The 19593-nt window shown below is 43.9% G+C and overlaps 1 long non-coding RNA gene across 1 annotated transcript in view; it reads right to left on the bottom strand.

The window, feature by feature from the left end:
* The window catches only part of LOC123059239 (uncharacterized), a 56135-nt gene extending 38851 nt beyond the window's left edge, over positions 1-17284 (bottom strand). The window contains exons 1-4 of the long non-coding RNA XR_006427393.1: positions 17165-17284; positions 16707-16771; positions 11353-11456; positions 10551-10620 (exon numbers count right to left, since the gene is read on the bottom strand). This is a non-coding gene — a long non-coding RNA (uncharacterized lncRNA). The remainder of the gene's footprint in view (positions 1-10550; positions 10621-11352; positions 11457-16706; positions 16772-17164) is intronic.
* Between the last annotated feature and the right edge of the window lie 2309 nt (positions 17285-19593).

Here is a 19593-nt window from a genome sequence, read left to right as displayed (position 1 = left end):
GCCCTCTAGTCGATATAACGCACTTTCATTCCCCTTGAGCTAAGGTCACACAGACCTCGCCCAATCAATTTGGTAAGTCTTCAAGGTAGACTCCCAAACCTTGGATGCTCAGACCTCGCCCAATCACTTTGGTAAGTCTTCAAGGTAGGCGTGGCACTAGATGCACTTACAATCTCCCCCTTTTTGGTGATTGATGATAAACTAATTGAAGTTTTCAACGGGGAATACAATCTGTGAAATTGTAAAGGATAAGGAATTGTCTTCATAAGTTGCAAGGGCTCCCCCTGAAGATGTGCATATAAGTAATTTGCTTTTGGAATGCAAATGCACATGGCAGGTTATACTTGTGGAGATCCACTTCAACTTATGATGACAATCCACTATGCATGTGAAAGTATATGAAGATAATGACATGCATAATGAAAAATGGACGTCTGCAGAATGATCTAAGTGCGGAATTTATCGTCGCACATGCGGAATTTATCATCGCAACACAAGGTGGCAGATAAGTAGCAGACGACCATCGAGTTTAAGTGTTACAATCCAAAGAACCAAATGTAGCAAAACAAGAGTTGTAAGCACGAAGAAAAATATAAAGCACCCGCCCATATGGACCCGCTTGAAAACTATCAACCTCATATGCTTCTCCCCCTTTTGTCAGTAAGGACCAAAAAGGTTTGAAGACATAGAGCATCTTCTTGTTCCCATGAGGAGTAGGTGAAGCAGCAGGGTCGTTGGTGGTGTTTGGCGGTGCTGAAGAGCTTGGAGCAGAGTCGAAGCATGTTGAAGGAGGTGGCGGTGAAGTAGCATCGTCTTCATCCTCGATCACTCTGGCATTCACAGTTGCAGCAGAGGAAGAGAACTCAAAGTCTTCAAGGGATGGAGTTCGTCACAGCACTGCCCTTCGAGGAGGTGTGGAGTCAAACTTGAATCGCTCAGTGAAGCCATCCTCTTGAAGATCATCTTCAGAACACATCAGCGTTAGCCCTTTCCATGTGTGGCGAGAGGTTTCATGGGCAACAAAAGCATTCTTGATGGCAAGATTGCGAATGCGATTAACATCCACCAAGAGGCTTTGCATCTGACGCTTCAGCCAGTCATGATGCCTATCCTGTTTCTGATGAAGAGCCACAAGAAGCTCTCGGTCGTTGAGAACACGAGTGCGCTTCTTGGGTCATGGAGCAATTGTACTGTCAGTGGCTTCAGTGAGAGCAGGATGCGGTGCACGTGTAGTGCCAGCCAAAGGATACACACGAGTTACGGCTTCCACGCCTTCAACGTTCTGAGTGAAACTTTGATTCTCTGCATTCTGAAGACTGGGAGGTTCCTTGGCAGGCTCAGGATAGATGGCTTCAATAGACATATCCACATCAGGCAAAAAGATCCGATGGTTGCAGTCCGAGGGCTGATATGAGATAGCGGAGTGAAGTTTGATCAGCCGCATCACCCAAGGGGCGTAGAACTTCAAACCAAACAGATCAGAGCCAGATGCAGCAAGTTGGTGAATGAAGAAATCCTGTGTATTGAAGCATTTTCCATGAATAATGTAGAAGACCAAAGTCTTCATTGCACCTTCCAGCTTGGCATGGGGACAATGTTCTTTGATTGGCCAGAGAGTTCGCCTTATGATGTGATAAATGGTTCTTGGCAGATACTCAAGGTTTTCAACGAAGAACTCTGTGGGATAAGTAGCATCATCATACTGAGCATCTGACTCATATTAGGTTCAGTCTTCTGAAAGATGCTCTCAATAGCTTCACTATGAAGCTGACAGCCATGCTTGTAGAGATCGCCAGGAGTGGGCAAACCAGTGAGCTCAATGATGTCAAAGGCTTTGGCTTCATGATGAACGTTTCCTGTCATCCACTCCAGGACCCAAGTCTTCGGATCTCTGCTATACCCGCGGATATGAAGTGTGGCATAGAATTGGAGCAGCAACTCTTCATTCCAATGCTCTTGGTCAGTGATGAACGGCAGAAGTCCAACCTCTTTGAAGCAATCCAGAGCTTCTTCCAGACAGGGCAGACCAGCTATTGCTTCAATGTCAAGGCGCTTGTGTGGGAAGATGCGACCTTGGTTGTCAAGAATGCATGAGTAATAGCTTCGCTGCGGATAACTCCAGAACCGATCAGATGATATTCTTTCCCTGGAGTAGGGGTTCCTGGAGCTGTTGAAGAATGTGTTGTCTGCTCTGAAGCCATTGATCTTGAAGGAGCCAGGTGCTGATGCAGGACCTGGGAACCTTGGCAATCTTGGGATTGGCTTCTGTACCTGAGGCCTGTGCTCAACATGATAGTCGAATTGGGGACCGGCATCAGACGCAGGAATAGAAGCAGCGGGATCAGTGGCTTCGCTAACTTCTGGTGCTTTTGTTGGTGAGGGCTCCACATTTGCTTCAGCCATGACAGCGTCAGTAGCTTCAGTGGTGTTGGTGGTGGCAGCCGCAAGATTTTCAACCTCCACTTGACGAGCTAGAGGGTCGCTTACGATCATGTTCTCCTCGAGAACTGCTTCTTGATGGGACAAGGGAGTGGCAGCTTGTGGTACTTCTTCATCGGCTGATGCAGCCGGAATGTCTTCAGCAGTTTTAGCTTCAGACGCAGAGACTTGAGGCCTTGGACCTTTGCGAAGCCTGCGCAACGCGGGCGACGCCTGTGGAGTTTGTGTTGGCTGGGCCTCAGAGTCTTCTTCCTCTTGTGGGCGATCCGCCCACGAAGCATCCTGTGCTATTGGTGTCAGTGGACAACCAATGCTGATGAGTTCACTGTGCGTGAGCACAGGCGATGATACCTGTTGGTGCTCTAGCTGAGGAAGGGTTGCATCATTTTCAACATGGTCATGGTGACCAATGTCCTCAACAGCGAGGGGATCAGCTGTTGGAAAGTCTTCAGCTTCATGAGCCTCTGTGAAAGCAGGCTCATGGACAGTCAGTTGACGTTCTTGTGGATCGGCGTCAGGGTGAACCATGGACATGAGTTCAACAATCAAGGGCTCTGTGGGAGCAGCATGTTCCTTCTTGGTCATTCTTTTCTTCTTGGTGGGGGCAGTAGCAGAGGCTTCAGGATGTTTTCTCTTCCTTGCTTCAGCCTCAGCAGTCCTGGTCTTTTTCAGTTCTGAAGCGGTTGACCTGGCCTTTGGCTTCGGGCCAGTCATGCTAGTTGGGAAGACAAGGGGATCTGCCTCCTGCCTTGGTGCTTCAGGTTCAGCCATAGCGGGCTTCTTCTGCTTCTTGGCAGTCATCCTGGGTTGATGCCAGGACGCCCAAGGGCCTTGCGCTTCTCAGCCTCATTGTAGGCTTGCACACACCTATCAGCCAGGACCTTCATGCGCTCACGAGAACCCTGAGCTTCTGCACGTTTCTTTAGAAAGGCTTCCTTGAGCTCGTGCAGCATAATCTTGAAAATCTTCACGTCTTGCACGTTGAGCTTGGTCATATGCTTCTTGAACTGAGATTTCTCAAAGTCAATCTTCTGCTCTAGTTTGACAATGCGCTGGGCGATAGCTAACTCTGAAGCAATGGCGCCATGGAAGGCGACACTGAGGCCAATGGGTAGTTGGAGATCGTCGAAGCTGATGTTTGGCGTGTCAAACCATTCATCAATGAAGTTGTGGATGATTGTTACATCAAAGAGAGGCAGATCATTGAAGATTTCTGCTTCTTCTTTGCTCTTGATGAGTTGCTCAAGAGCGTCATCTGCAAGATCTTCATTACTTGACAGATCAATGGCATCATTGCGCAGAATGGCAGCAGCTGTTAGCTCTTAGCCGGTGTGTGGCAGAGGCATCTTGACCTTCTGGGGCTTGGAGATGCGTGATAAATCTTCGGACTGCACACTGTCTTCAGGAGGTGCAGTTGCCAGTGGCTTCGCCCGTGAGATGTTTGGTGAAGGGGCAGGCTTTGAAGCTTTAGGCTTATTCAACTTCTTTGGCTTCGGCGCTGCAGGCGCTTCATCTGATTCAGCGTCAGCTGCAGGCTCATTCACTGCAGTCCCTTGAACCAAGATATGGGTGATGAGGCCTTCAAGGTTGTAGAAAGGACCGACGACATTGGGTTCTGCATCTCGTGTGCCATCAGCCCTTGGAGCTGAGGGACCAGGGTTAAAGTCTAGTCCCAATGTCTTCTTGTTTTGCTTTGCTGAGTTCTGGGCAAACTGGAAGTTGCGCTTGAACAGAATGTCGTCACGACACCATAGTAGTGACGATGGGTGTGCATCAGCAGGTTGTGGCCCACGGACCATGCAGGGATAGAAGCCTTGTTCAATGGCTTCATCTCTGGATCTGGGTTGAAGATTCTTGTATAGGATGTCTCCCCACGGTCTCTTGATGGCATTTTTCTCAGCATATTCCTGGGTTACAAATCGATATTTGAACCATTGTTCTGCCCAATATCTTCGAATCCATTGGATTCAGGTCTTGCGCTGATTGTAATCCTCTTCAGGATCTGTCTTGTACAGTTCTGAAAGGTCATCTAGCAGATCTCTAGATGTTTCTCCACGACGCTTTTTGCCACCCTTCCTTGCTGATTTCTCTGAAGCCATGAACTTTAAACTAAAAGGCTTCAACACGTTCAAAGGCTTCAAAGATTTTCGCTTGCTGGACAAACAGGAACTTGCTTCGGGAGAATTTATATGATGTTGTAAGAATTCTGCAAATGAATGCAGACTATGAGAACCAAGGGATTCTCCCACGGACATGTACCTGTGACAGCATTAAGGTGCAAGGGAAGGGGAAGAGGTCAAATGCATTCTCAGAAGATTTTGAATATAAATCAGTTTAGAAGACATTGACCTCATCATGCGAAGACATTCACTCATAGATAAGGAGTTGGTTCCAGATTTGTACGAATCCAGAGATCAGTACAAGTGAGGAATCTAACTACTTTGTGAAGCATAAGTGAATATACTAGGCATGTTATGAGATGCAGTATGAGAGAGATCTAACTTGTGTGAATAGAAACTGCTTGTGGTAGAAAGTGATAAAGCCATAGGATCAACGGTGCCGTAAAAAGGAAGTTTTATTTACCACACCAAGAACTGCTAGACGGAGTGGAAGATGAGGCCGAGCAGTTCGATCTTCCGTGCCCTAACTTGGCGATGGAAGACACCTACGGCAACGGCGGAGAGGACGATGTCGGCGGTCGGTGTGAAGACGACGTCGGAGAGGTTGCGGCAGCGAAGCGCTTCATCGCCGGTGTCGTCATGGGCTAGCGGTGGCGCTAGGGTTCGTGCGAGAGTGGAAGAAGAGATAATGACCGCCGTGAAATGTGTATTTATAGGTACAGGGGCAGCACTGCGTTATTACACAGGTGCCCCTCGCGATTCACATCTGAGGAACACGTGGCCATCATGCAGAATTTTGGGGTTTGTTCCACGTCCCACGCATGCCTGGATTGTCGGGTGGTCGTTCCTACTTCTCCGGGTTTCATGTGGAGGAATGAGCATTGAAAGTGGACTTAAGGTTTGTCTTCGTATTTTCTGCTGACAAGGACGCAGAGAAGACATTCGACAGTTTCAATAGAATGCATATGATTTGGAGAGATAGAGTTTGAGATAGATAGCATAGAGAGGTTAGGGTCCGATCACATTCACTTAGTTCAAAAGATTCAACAAAAAGACATAGCTATAAGTGAATGCTGTAGAGGACAAAACACTAGTATATATATAATCAACATAGTGAAGATAATCATGAAGACATGTTGAGATTGAAGCCAAACCAAATGTGAAGACATAGCAAGGTAACGCCATGAGTGAAACACTTCAAAATAGAACATTTGGTGGTGGCGTTACCCACCATATAGGAAGTATTAGACCTAGACACGGCGCACAATTATCGTGGCGCTCCGAAGTCAAATTCCACATTAATGTATTCACACTTAGAATGTATGTCTTCATTGATTGAAGATATACTTTACTTCGTGTGTTGCACATCTAAGTCATCAATATGCATAAGGGTTAGGATGTGTGCCTGATCACAGGACATTTGAGGATTCCAGGATATTTAGCTCACACCGTAACTTGCAAAATCTCTTCTCATCCAAGGGCTTGGTGAAGATATCTGCCAATTGCTCTTCAGTGTTGACGTGTATGATATCAATATCTTCCTTCACAACATGATCTCTGAGAAAGTGATGATGAATTTCAATGTGCTTTGTCTTCGAGTGCTGAACTGGGTTGTTGGCAATCTTGATGGCGCTTTCGTTGTCGCAGTAGAGTGGCACTTGCTTCAGATGAATGCCATAGTCTTTGAGCGTTTGCTTAATCCACAGAAGCTGAGCGCAGCAAGATCCAGCAGCAATGTATTCAGATTCAGCAATGGATAGAGATACACAGTTCTGCTTCTTTGAAGACCAACATACAAGTGATCGTCCCAGAAAGTGACATGTGCCTGATGTAGACTTGCGATCAACTTTGTCACCAGCATAATTAGCATCCGAGAATCCAACCAGATCAAACTCTGAGCCCTTTGGATACCATAATCCTAGAGTTGGGGTGTGAGCCAAATATCGAAGAATTCGCTTCACAGCTAAGTGATGCGACTCTTTTGGTGCCGCTTGGAATCGAGCACACATGCAAACACTAAGCATAATATCTGGCCTAGATGCACATAGATAAAGTAAAGAACCAATCATGGAGCGATATACCTTTTGATCGAACTCTTTACCATTGTCATTAGGACCCAGATGATGCTTGGCTGGCATTGGCGTCGTGAAGCCTTTGCAGTCTTGCATACCGTGTCATGATGTTTTGGATCTTCAAAGCCAGGAGGTTGTGCAACATACACTTCTTCTTCAATCTTGCCATTGAGGAAGGCGCTCTTCACATCCATTTGATAAAGAAGTATGATGATTTGCATAGGCCAGCAGTATGCATATGGCTTCAAGTCTAGCCACAGGAGCAAATGTTTCATCGAAGTCAATGCCTTCCACTTGAGTATATCCTTGAGCAACGAGACGAGCTTTATTTCTAACAACTTGACCATGCTCATCTTGCTTGTTGGGGTATATCCATTTGGTGCCTATTATGTTGTGCTTCCGAGGATCGGGACGCTTGACCAGTTCCCATACATTATTCAGCTCAAACTATTGAAGCTCGTCTTGCATAGCTTAAACCCATTCAGGTTCCATGAAGGCTTCTTCAACTTTCTTGGGTTCTGTTATTGAGACGAATGCGAAGTGCCCACAAAATTTGCTAGCTGAGTTGCCTTTGAACGAGTGAGTGGACCGGGTGCATTGATGCTATCAATTATTCTTTCAATCTGCACTTCATTGTCAACGCGAGGATGTATAGGGCGAAGATTTTGCTCTTGCTGATCATTGTCGTTGTTAGAAGGAATGTCTTCAATCTGAGCATTGTCTTTATGTTGATCAGGTGCTGAGATGATAAGTTCTTCTTCAGGATGAGCTTCAGAAGGTATAATTTCTCCAGTTCTCAGATACACCTACTGAAAATAGAATATTGACCAACCAACTAGAGAATTGAATATGTGCATAAACCATCCGAAAGAGACTGGAGGCAAAAGATGTCGAGCTGGCCAAGGCTCTGAAGGAAAGGGATGCCAAGCTAGCGAACGAGAAGGAGGAGACACGACTGAAAATCAAGAAGGTTGAACATCAACTAAATGAGTTTGAAGAAATTGCTAAACTAAACAAGTTGTACCGAGAGGAAGTTGAGAACCTGAAGAAAAAGAACGACAAGCTTAACCCTGAAAATCGGCAACTTTAGATGAACTTCCTTAGCGTGAAAGATCTTCAACGCAAGGAGAAGGCCCATCATGAACAAGACATAGAAAGAATCACCCATGCTATGGAAGACAATGAGAGGTACTTGGTGGATCACCTAAACCAATCCACTGAGAAGCTTGCTGGTAAGTATTAATGTTTCAGTACGATCACCCAAGAATTACATGATACGCACTCTGGAAATCCACCATCTCGAAGATCGATCAGCCTGATCTGCCGTCTTCTTGTATTTTTCTAGCTCGAATGCCACCATTTGAGCATCAGCGATATCCGAGCCTCTCTGCAGGCAATTCTCTACTCTCTTGACATTGCCAAAGATAGTAATCACGCCTTTTGGGCCAAGCATCTTAAGTTTCAAATACACATAACACGGTCAAGCCCTAAACTTGGTGTAGGCTGATCGCCCAATAACTTCATGCTATGCACTCTAGAAATCCACCACAATGAGGTTCTCTTTCTAAAAAAAATTTGTCACGAAGCACTACCTCCAAGGTAATTAGCCCCAAAGACTCGGGCTTCTTTCATGGGATCACTTCATGGAACTGCATGTGGCTCACACTCGACCTGGATAAGGGAATGCCCATGTGCTTCAACGTGCTGGCGTAGATTATGTTTATCCCATTGTCGCCATCCATCAATCCATACCGCAGTCGGTAACCATTCACAAGTGGATCTACGATTAGCTCTTATTGATCCGGAGTCAAATAATGCACTAGATGATCCGACTAATCAAAAGTAATGGATATTTCCGACCAATCCAAGTATTTAGGAGTGGAGATTACGACGACATTCACATCCTGACTACAAAGCTTATGCACACGTTTTGACCCAGGATCTGCAAAGATCAAGAGCACGCTTTGCTCTCTCAAATACGAGTTGTCTTGGTCATCCTCCTCTTTGTCTTTGCTCTTCCCTTCAGAAGGCGTTGACAGCCAACTTGCCTGACATCATCCTCTTTAGAGCCCTGCGCTACCGAGTGGTGTGGTTCAGGTATACAAGATTTCCATCATCGTCCTTGGTGATGTGGATGATACACGATTTGTCTAGAATATCACCTTCTGTGGCTGCCTTTTTACAAGGCATCCACTCTTTCTTCTGGTTTCCTTTTCCTTTGTTTTGATTGGCAATTGCCACCAACTCGGCGCCGCTGACACCATCTTCCCATCTGACTTGCGCTTGTTGTTACAATTATTATTGTTGTTCATGCTTGGCCCTGACTGATTGTTATTCTTCTAATGAGACGACTCTGCATGTCCCTTACCTCTAAGGATTTGCTCCTCTTCCCCGCCATTTGCATGGCCGTTTGCTATTTCCATCAATCAGCCCAAGGTGCCAACTTCCAAGCGACCAAGTTTCAGGTAAATGTTCCAATATATGATGCCTTGCTAAATTATGAAGTGTAGCCCATCTCTGGATACACTCCCGAGTGGTTTCATTGGGCTTCTGGACGCACAACTACAGCTCTGTCATTCCATCAGGACGCTTGTAAACGCCTTCGTATTTTTTGACAAAAAACCCTCTGAGAATCTCCCCAACTGAAAATACCATTGGGCGGCAAGTGGTTGAGCCAAGCTCGAGCTGACCCCTCCAGCACCAGTGGGAGGTGATTCATAGAAACACCATCATCACTGCAACCAATCTGAACGAGATAAAAATCAAGCCAAGTTTCAGGTTTGGAATTTTCGTTGTATTTATCACCATCGGACGCCATTCAGACTAAAACACAAGGGACCTGAAAAACTGGAAGCACTCAGAATATCCCCTTCATAGTAACCACACTCCGCCTGTCCCCGATTCTGGGCCAAATGATCCTAGCATCACAACAGTCAATCATCCCTGCTTAGGGTCAATCATCCTATGGCATGGAGAATCCCCATGACGCCAAGGAGAAACATCTCATTGATGTGGTGAGTAGCCATAACACGGGGGTTAAACATCCTGGTGGCAAGGTGAATAATCATTGCGGCTAGGTGAACATCTTCAGGCACACGATGGATCTTCGCGGCATGGTGGAGTCAGATCCCCATGATGCAACACATCACTAGATCGAGGAGGAGATTCGCCCTGACAAGGTGGGAAAGCATTGGATCTACGACCCACATGAGGATTGTGGCTCAATGTTGTGGTATCAGCTCGAGCCGACTTGGAAAGCAACAGTTATGCGATTGCGTGTCTGTCTGGTTTTGTCACATTTTGTCACAAAGCGACTATGGGCGAAGCAATAACATGACAAATATCATCCGCTGTTGAACCTAACGGCTAAATTAAATCTGCTATCTGAGTGGTTGCCCCTTGCATTGTGGTGTGCGGAGCGGGGTAGGCTCCCGCATCAGCAATTGGGAACAGACGCCTTCGAGATAAAGTGGTGCCAGGAGTGTTCCGAGGACGTGCCATCAAGTTCTGCACCACTCGGGCCAAGCGCTCTCGCTCAGCCAATGTGGCCAATTGAGCTGCCTCCATCCGGAGGCCTACAGGTGTGGATTGAACTCCTAATGCTTTCAACACTTGTGATGTACACTTTATAGCAACAGTGTGGAGCTACTCCCTTGTGCTGCTTCAGTAAGCTACAAGAAATGTAGGTTGTAGGAAGGGAGCTAAGCTACAAAGTTTTTGTAAAGTTCACCGTCAGCTCAAGATAGCCTTGACTACAACAATCAGCATGTCTTCTCTTCAAAAAATTAGGTGGAAGAATTAAAACAATTATCAAAATAGACAAACACTCTAACAAACCTAGAGTAGGAAATAACAAATTTCAACAAAAGAAACTAATTTTATTGGATTCTTGATTTATCGGCATAAAACAATTACTTACTTTCATTTGGATAGTCTATATACTCCACCTGACACTCCAGGTGACCGTCCTTGATACGCATGTTGGTGAGCTGGAAATAAAATTGAGATGGTTTAGCAACATCCCATCTCATAATGCAAAACAAAATAGGCCTTTGTCCAAACTCAAAAGTAAAAATATCCAAGTTGGAGCATATGAGATAGATTACCACAAAATGAGATAAGCAAAATGGCTTGCATGAATGCAATGGAATTAATACCGATTTGGAAACCAAGAGAGACTGAGTAAATACAGATGCAGTTAGGAGAGAGGATAGATGAGGGGCCTTGTAATCTCAAAATTTAAGATTTGGGGAGGGCCTAATAAACCTGAACCAAGGGAGTACTTTTTTGATGAGGCAAAACTCAAAGATATAGCTACAAAATTAAGTTATTAATCTTTGAAATTTGTTATGGTGACCATGAAAAGTAAATAATATTTCCTTTAATCCATAATAGAGCTTATAGACTTTTTGGTAAGTCAAACCTTGTAGAGTTTGATCAGGTTTATTGAGAAAAATATCAACATTACTAATAACAAATAAATACAATATAAAAGTAGGGCTCATGATGTATCTGATGATATATACCTCATATCATAAATTTAGAATTTTTCTCTACAAACTTGGTCATAGTTTACCAAACTTAAATTTCCAAAAATCTATACGCACAACATTATGGAACAAAGGGAGTATCACTTATGAAAGTAGCATGTATGAAAATACGTGTGCATAGTAATTCAAAACGTACTAACAAAGGAGAGTTAAAGAAATTGCACATTGTACCTTGCCACAGAACCATGCGCCCCTATAACCACGATCAAAGGATCTCGTCTCTATAGCATCTCCAACTTTAACTGGAAGTATTAGGTCCATTCTAAGCCACGCAACTACACCAATAAAATGTTGTGTCAACTCAGAAGATTAAAAATCCCAAACTCAACTAAGTTAAATAAAATGCATACTTCAATATCAACACTAAGCTACAAAAATAAATAATTATATCATCAGCAATACTCAGGCATGCTCATTCATGATCACAACAACTTCAACAAGCTCACTCCCACGAAGGTGCTTCGGAGGATTATCGCCCAGGAGCTAACAATGCACGCACGGAAAAGCTTATGGCCTCAACATCTCACACTGAGAACATGGCATCGAAGACCATTAAGAAAAGATGATAAACATAAGTGGATTCCCAAGATATCAATGACAATCACCATTTTAGTGACAGATTCTCAGTATGTCAAAGAATGATGAAAGAGATAAGAAGTTTGGTCAAGACACCACAAGAACTCGGGCAGCTCAAAGAAGAGTCTAACCAATAGGCCTGCTTCGAGTGTGCGAAAGCAGTCACTCCATTGTGGAATGTTTAGAACAAAGATGAGGGCAAGAGTCAGAAGAAGATAAATCACCATGGCAAGACAATTCCACATGAAGTACATCTAACAGCTAGTATTTTAGGGATGCCAGGGTGGGAAATATCTTGCACATCCAATTTCTAAACTCCCTCATTTTCTTCATCTCCTCTGCTCTTCCAATGAGATATTTAGATAGCAGTCAAGCCAAGGATTACCTTGAGGCTAAAGATCAAGACATGTTGCCATTGTCTCCTAGAGAGTTAGTAAACGCATGGTTCTTGCCACGCTAGAACTTGTCATCGGTCACAAATCAATTCATTTTGTTTTTCTATCTTCCCAAGTAGTACCAAATTATCCAACCAAGAAAAAATCGTAATAATCTATGGTTTAGAAATCGTGTAAGATATGCAACACCTATGCAAGCAAGTAAAAAATGTTATTTGTTATTTTGGTCAAGTTAGAACTGAAACAAGATCTCAAGCTCATAATGCCTTTGCCTTCCCTCGACTGTAATCCCACTAATATATACTATTTAATTTCAATTAGACGTGTGTAATTATTAACCCTTCATCCCACATTAAAGGGTGTTATTCGTTGTTTTTCTTCCTATTCAAAAACAAAAAAACAGGGTGTCCTATCTCCACCGATCCACTTCTCCTCGACATGCCCCACTATCATGTGTGCTTGAGTCGTCCTCGCCTTGGCACCACCCTTTCAATAGTTGGCACCACTCTTTGAATAGCACCTCATTGACTTTGCCATTAACCTTTCCCTGTTAATTGTTACATGGTGTTGATTGTTCGTGGCCATGCATGCGAGCGATTCCCGCTGATTGCCACAAAGCGCATGCTAATTGATGGTGACCATGCAACATGCTATAGCCCACTGTTAATTTTGGTACAACATGTGTGGCCTGAGGCATGTGGGAGTGAGCACAAGGACTAATTAGTGGTGTCATTGGTCTTAGAAAAAAACGATATGCCCTCTAATATGAACTATATGAAGAAGGTGTTGTATTTGGCATTCAAGCATTGGGTTTCCTTTTGGATCTTGCTTGATGAAAAGAGGAAATTTCATCGTGATGGGGATAGATCATTGCAATTGTTGGTCTTCAACGAGGAATGCCTAGTAAGCGCGAGTCAACATCTCGTGTTGACTACATCCCAACCCTTTGTACACACCGCACGTCTCTCCTAGTGATTGAGTGGTCCGCTGCCCCCAACGTCGCGAGAAGCCCATTAAACCTTATCATTTAGAGGAAGGAGAAGTCATAACAAGGTTTCCATAGGTATTGTCGTGACCCTAACCAAAACAGACCGCACACGCGTCATCCAATTCGCCGACGACGGCGCTCGGCCAGGTCCTCGACTACCTCCCCTCCCCGAAGTGGAGGCTCGAGGTAAAAGAACCCTCGGCACCGAAAGCGTCAAGGAACATTGTGCCCCCTGGAGGTGTCATTGGTCTTAGGAAAAAACGATACACCCTCTAATATGGAACATATGGAGAAGGTGTTGTATTTGGCATTCAAGCATTGAGTTTCATTTTGGATCTTGCTTGATGAAAAGAGGAATACCAAAGATTAGGTATAACAACAAATGTACACATAAAGAACAATTTGAGAGCACTATACTAACTCATTTGAGCACTAGCAACCAAGTAAACCTCAACACGTGATACATGCAACACCTGAGCTCATATTCTGAGATACATGCATATTTGTCTGTCAACTAATTAATTACAAAAATGAATGTATTCGTGTGCCAAATGCTCACCAAAAGTAAAAAAATTACACACACACAATGCATAGCTAGATCCATACGGGTTAAAATATCAAAAGTTCAAGACACGGTCACGCATACGCATAACAAACAGTCATTCAAATTTACCTAAATAGCCAACACTTACATTAGAAGGGTTGCATCTTTTATCATGAACTAGGGTTTCAAATCATCTGAATGTATGTAGGGTAACACAAAAAGATCTAGAAATAAGCCATAAAGAAATGATCTTGCCACCAAAGGTGACTCAGAGAATTCCATCGGCTTTCAACCGAAAAGGTTGTGGCTTCGTCCTAAGCTCAAACACAACTTTCTAGGCCTCGCCTCTCCTCAAGGAACAACAGTGTGGTAGCGATTCCGCCTGTTGTGAATGAAGGAGGGGGCACGAACATGCAATTATTTCCACATCCATGTGAGCAAGCGTCGAACTGAACTCCATTCCGAGCTTTGGTTAGATGGTGCAGTGGCTTTGTCGTAGCAAGAGATGGAAGCTCTTGCTTCGTCACTTTTCTCGTCCATCCTCGGCGAACCCATGGAACACGCCAATTGCATTGATCTACTGAGTTGCATCTAGCAATAAACCTGTCCAAGTTCAAGCTACCTCTCTCTATGGAGGTGTGAGCCATGATCCATGCTTTGCCTAAGGAGATGACTCTGGGCTTTGGACGAGTGTTTGCCCGTGTTCTTCCAATCCCGTTGAGTAACAGTCAAAGTTGATTTATTGGTGGCTATGGTAAAATTGTACCATCTCAGTGGAAGCTTGTTACACCTTCTCATTCAGGCTTTCTGAGACACTGCTTCCAAAGAAAGATTTGGAGACAAATGAAAGGGATTTCCATCCTATTTAGCCAAGTTCACTCCTCGAAGCTCATTGTTAAGATGATGGAGAATCGGCTTGTGTCTCGTCTGCCTGAGGTTGATGCAGCAAACAAGGGAGCAATTGCGAAGGGTCATAGCATTCCGAAACTTTTTCCTGGTTCAGCAAATGGTCAAGATGATGCATAGAAAGGAAGTTGATGCCGTTCTCATTAAGCTCGACAACTCGCGCACTTTGATTCGGTTTGGTCTGAGGCGGAGGGAGCAATTTGCATTGTTTTCGTGCACCATTAGCTCGGGTCATCATCAATGGTAGCCCAAGGGACCTCATTTGGCATGCTTGTGTCCTACAATAGGGGGACCAATCTTTGATGCTTTTCATGCTAGTCATCAACATGCTCAATGCCGTGGTGGTTAGGTGTGACCATGCATGTTGACCATGCCTACCTTCGACACTTTCTAGAGGTGTTCGTGGGGGCTTCGGGCTTGTGCGTGAATATGGTTGAGTGTGATAGTGCGGATCAAGTTCGACATTGGGAAATGCCGACTGAACTTGCGCCATTCCCCAGTAGGCCTGGTGTATTGCTTACCAGGTACCCTGGGCTTCGGTATTGCATGCCTGCACTAGTGTGAAACCTTGGGATGCGCCCAAATATAAGCTTTTTTGCTTGGTCTGCACTGCTAGATAGATGTTGGACCTCTGATAGGTTAGCGTGTTGCAGCCTCCCGCCCTTCCACATCCAGATGTGTGCCCTTTGTGCACAAGGTCACTGAAAACTATCAACCACCTCCTAGTCGGTTGTGTATCCTCTCGCGAGGTGTGCGTCAGTATCATGTGATGAATTGATGTTGCCTCCTACAAGGCATGACATGTTACAGTCCTCATGGAGCCTAGCCAGATAGTGGCTCCCCACTGTGGTTAGGGGTGGTTTCAACTTGGTGGCCACAACACCATGCAATCCATTTGACAGGAAAGAACTAGTTACTGGCTCCCCATTATGACTAGCGGTGGTTTCAACTAGATGGCCACTGCACCATGCGATATATTTGACCGAAAAGAAATCAGTGTGATTTCAAGAAGAAATTCATGTCAGCAGAAATGTAACTAACCAAATCAAAGATCAATGCCGACAACGGAAGTTGGTAGACAATGGTAGTCTAATGAGAATGATTACTTAGCCTTAGTTGCGGTTGTGGCGTGGTTATATCTGAGACCTTTGAATATCTCCTTCTAATTGTAACCCCTCTATATCTTAATATGGACACAAACCGAGGGTTCTCCAAAAAAAAAGGTTGGCAGAGGCAGAATAAAAAATTGCAACTCAAGCATTGGGTGGCCTCTGAGGATAATAGAAGGAATTTTTAGCATCATAATCCTACTACTACGATTGAATACTGCAAGCACGGGCAAACAATTGATCCCACGTTCGTAAACATGTCTATCATGTAAAATAGGCAGATTATTTTGACTATGATTCTTCTTTTAATCTCCATTCCCTTATTTATTACCCGTAGATTGTATGATATGTTCATCCAATTAAGTTACATCTTTACCTAATAGTCCTGAGGCTTAATTAGCAAAAGAGAGCAAAGTAAATTGGGGTTAGGGAATTTGATATGGAAAAATATTGTCAGCTTGCCTAGGTTCAGTGGAGATGGCAACTTAATGAAAGATGAGCTTTGATGCGCGAACTGCAAAATGGGATTGGACCATATGGCTATCAAGTTTGTTTATCTTTACTGTGATTTTGTGCTATCCTATAGTCAGATGTGTTCTAGTGAAATGTGCACTGAATCCACCATAATCAAGAAAGTCCAAGCCTCTCCCTTCTGTCCACCCCTTTATGTATGATACCAAGAAAGTCTATTGGAACTTCTTTTTACCAGCCTTATACACATACGCTGAATGATATGTGATATTTGCAACAAAATAGCAATAAGGAGAGAAACACCAGTTCCTAAGTGCGCTACACTCCTCTACTTGTGTTCTGTGAAGATGTATCGACATTTAGGAATGTATGTGGTATACATAAACGAAGACAATTCTGGTTTCTTTTCTTTGCCTTGGACTTAACCACTGGAATGTGCATAGAGTGGCGCAATAGCACATAAATATCATCACGAAACAATATCACCAATACTGACCACTGGAAAACTTTGGTGTGGCAATGACTGCTGGATTTACCTGAGTCTGAAAATCTTGATGTTCCCGGCCTGTCCCTGCCCACGTATCTTGAAAAACCTGAGATTCTGCACAAAAGCAAAACGGATTGAGTCGAGAACTACTGTCAAACACGGAACCTACCTGTTGAACAAAGAGCTTTTGGGAACTGGCCAGTTGAATGTGCGGTGCCATCGATGGGGGGATTTCTTTTGCCGTTCAACAAACGAAACTCCTCTGCAAACGGTCGATAGTGCACGGACGAAATCTGGACGACGCCTATCTTGAAAAAACGGTGCTGATTTGCGAAATGATTATACAATCTAATGGATGATCTGATCTGTCGTCCAGATTCCGTCTGAAAAACTATCGTCCCTACAGCGGTGCTCGTCAACAAAAGGACAATTCCCGCAGAAAAGGCGGCGCGGGGTGGGGGAAGACGAGGGAGAGGGGCGGAGGAGGAGAAGGGGGAGGCGGCGCACCTGAACTCCGCGGGAGAATCGACCGGCGGAAGACACCACGAGCCGCGCCGCGCGGCCGGGGAGAGGAAGGGTTCCTCTTGGAGCAGGGGGACGCGGCGCACCTGGACTCCTCGAGGCAATCGGTGGGCGGGGGCGATAAAGGGTTTCTGGAGCCAAATTTGGAAAATCTGGCTGTTCCGCGCTAATGGGCCGCTCGGCTAATCAAATGGGCTTTTTACAGACATTCTACGAGTATCTTTCTAACTAATCTCCTCCCCTAAAAAGCAAACAAATCTCAGGTTTTTGATAGTGAACATTTTCCATTTTGCGACCATGTTTTCTAATTCTTGAACTTATTTTCAAATCAAGAAAAATATTCTAGAGTCGTGAACATTTTTCAAATTCGCGAACATTGTTTTTGATAGTGAAAAATTTCCGTATTCAAAAACAAGATTTTTTGGAACGTGAACATTGTTTTCGAAACTCTTGAAAATTTTAAAATTGACGAACATTCATAAAATTTGGAAAAGAGTTTTGAAATTCATGAACATTTTTGTTTGACAAACATTTTTTGAAATGAACTTTTTTGAAATCAATGATTTTTTTTTAATTCACAATCTTTTTTTAGTTTTGTGAACATTTTCTAAAAAATCATGAACATTTGTTTCGAACTTATGAATATTTTTTGAATATGCTACCATTTTTTGCAAAATCACGAACATTTTTATTAATCCACAATAATTTTTTTATCCACAAACATTTTATGATTTTTTGAAAAAAAATTAAAATTCACATTGGTTTTGAAATTTATAATATTTTTGAAAGCCCAAATTCGTTTACAAAATAAAAGACAAAAAGACAAAAATATGAAATAGAAAAAAGTAGGGTGCAGCCTGCCCTGCGCATGGGCTAGCCCAAAAGGGGCGTGGGAGGAGGAGGAAGCGTGCTGCCAAATAGGAGCCCTCTAAAATTTCAGCGAGGTGGGCCTCTCGCCTTATTTTTATCCCATCAAAAGATACCGCCGTCTTCTCAGAAAAAAATCAAAAGATACCGCCACTACGATGGACCGTGTGTGTGTAGCATTGCTCTAATCAAGTTTACAAGTGCATAAAAGTTTAGAGATTTCTCCCCAAATTCAAAAGACTAGCGGATTTTTATTTATTGCTTAGAGTATTTCTACCCCCTTTTCCGTATTTTAACTCTACTCCACAAACTACCTCTATAGCCTTAATTTGTCAAGTTTTGAGGGGTTGCAAATTTAGCATGGGTATTTTGCGATGCAAGCTTGATTGATGGTCGTTCACGACGAAGTCGGAGTCGGTTAATCTAGGAGAAGTGAGGACGGTGAAGCCAATCTGCAACTTTAATGAGGTTCTCTTAGCAGTGGCGTGAGTTGTATTTGAGTTTGCTCATCGGCAAGGTTATAAATGTTTTCCCCATAATTTCATTAATTATCGTGCAACTCTTTCTTCTTAATTAGCATCAGATTTAGAAGATTAATAGGATTTTTATTGCTTGGATCATGTATGTCCTTTCCTTTTTTTTGAAAAAGATTTAGATTGTTATAAATGTTCATCAAAATACAAAGCATCTCAAATATAATAAAAATACATCGAGGTCTCTGACCACCGAATGGCCCCTACCGGAGTTGGCTTGACTTTCTCAATGATAGCTGGGAGGTCTTCATGCATATGTCGCTAAGCGATGGAACTAAATCCGGCACATCTCAGGCAAGGTCCCGAACTAAGAGTCTAGAGACGATGGTAACAATGACACAAGTTTTTACCCAGATTCTGACTCTCCGAAGGAGATAAAACCCTATGTCATGCTCATGTTTTATTGCTTTTCGATGGAGTCTCCTATGATCTCTACCCTTCTGTTTATATAGATATCGGTGGGTTCTAGGGTTACATCCTAGTCAGCTATGTACAAGCAGAATAAGTTGTGGACGATTTCTAGCATCTTGTTGGAGTATACGACAAGTCTTTGGGAACCTTCCTTTCATACACAGGGATCCTCAACCCAGCCCCTAAGCCGGTTTTCAAGTCTGGACGCACCTGGGATCTTTCGAGCAGATCTTCATCTCCGGTCGTCAGTATTGAAGACTGGTTCAACGAATTAGTCCTCCAAAGTCAAGTCTTGATCGTTGGATCGTATCCGAGGTCCCCAAGACCACCTGGTTTCCGCTAAGCGTCTCATCATTTCTGTGAAGCATCGCATGTCGAAGAGTCTCCGGCGCGGCCGTTCCTTAGTCGCGAAGTATTCTCATGCTTGGCTCATGATGATGGTCTGGCCTAGCTCTGACAATATAGAACAATCCCATCCATGGGCCCACGTGGCCATAAGGCATGGGTGTCTTGACTATCAGCATGGTGTGTGGACGTGGGCCAAGGCCCAGCCATCGTCACGTCCCATCAGAAAAGAGATACTCCGTCCTTTTTAGTTCGCAT

This window comes from Triticum aestivum, chromosome 3A (assembly GCF_018294505.1).
Source record: "Triticum aestivum cultivar Chinese Spring chromosome 3A, IWGSC CS RefSeq v2.1, whole genome shotgun sequence".
In the NCBI taxonomy this organism is placed as follows: Eukaryota; Viridiplantae; Streptophyta; class Magnoliopsida; order Poales; family Poaceae; genus Triticum; species Triticum aestivum.
The sequence above is the reverse complement of the archived record's forward strand: the minus strand, read 5'-3'. Positions and strand labels throughout refer to the sequence as shown.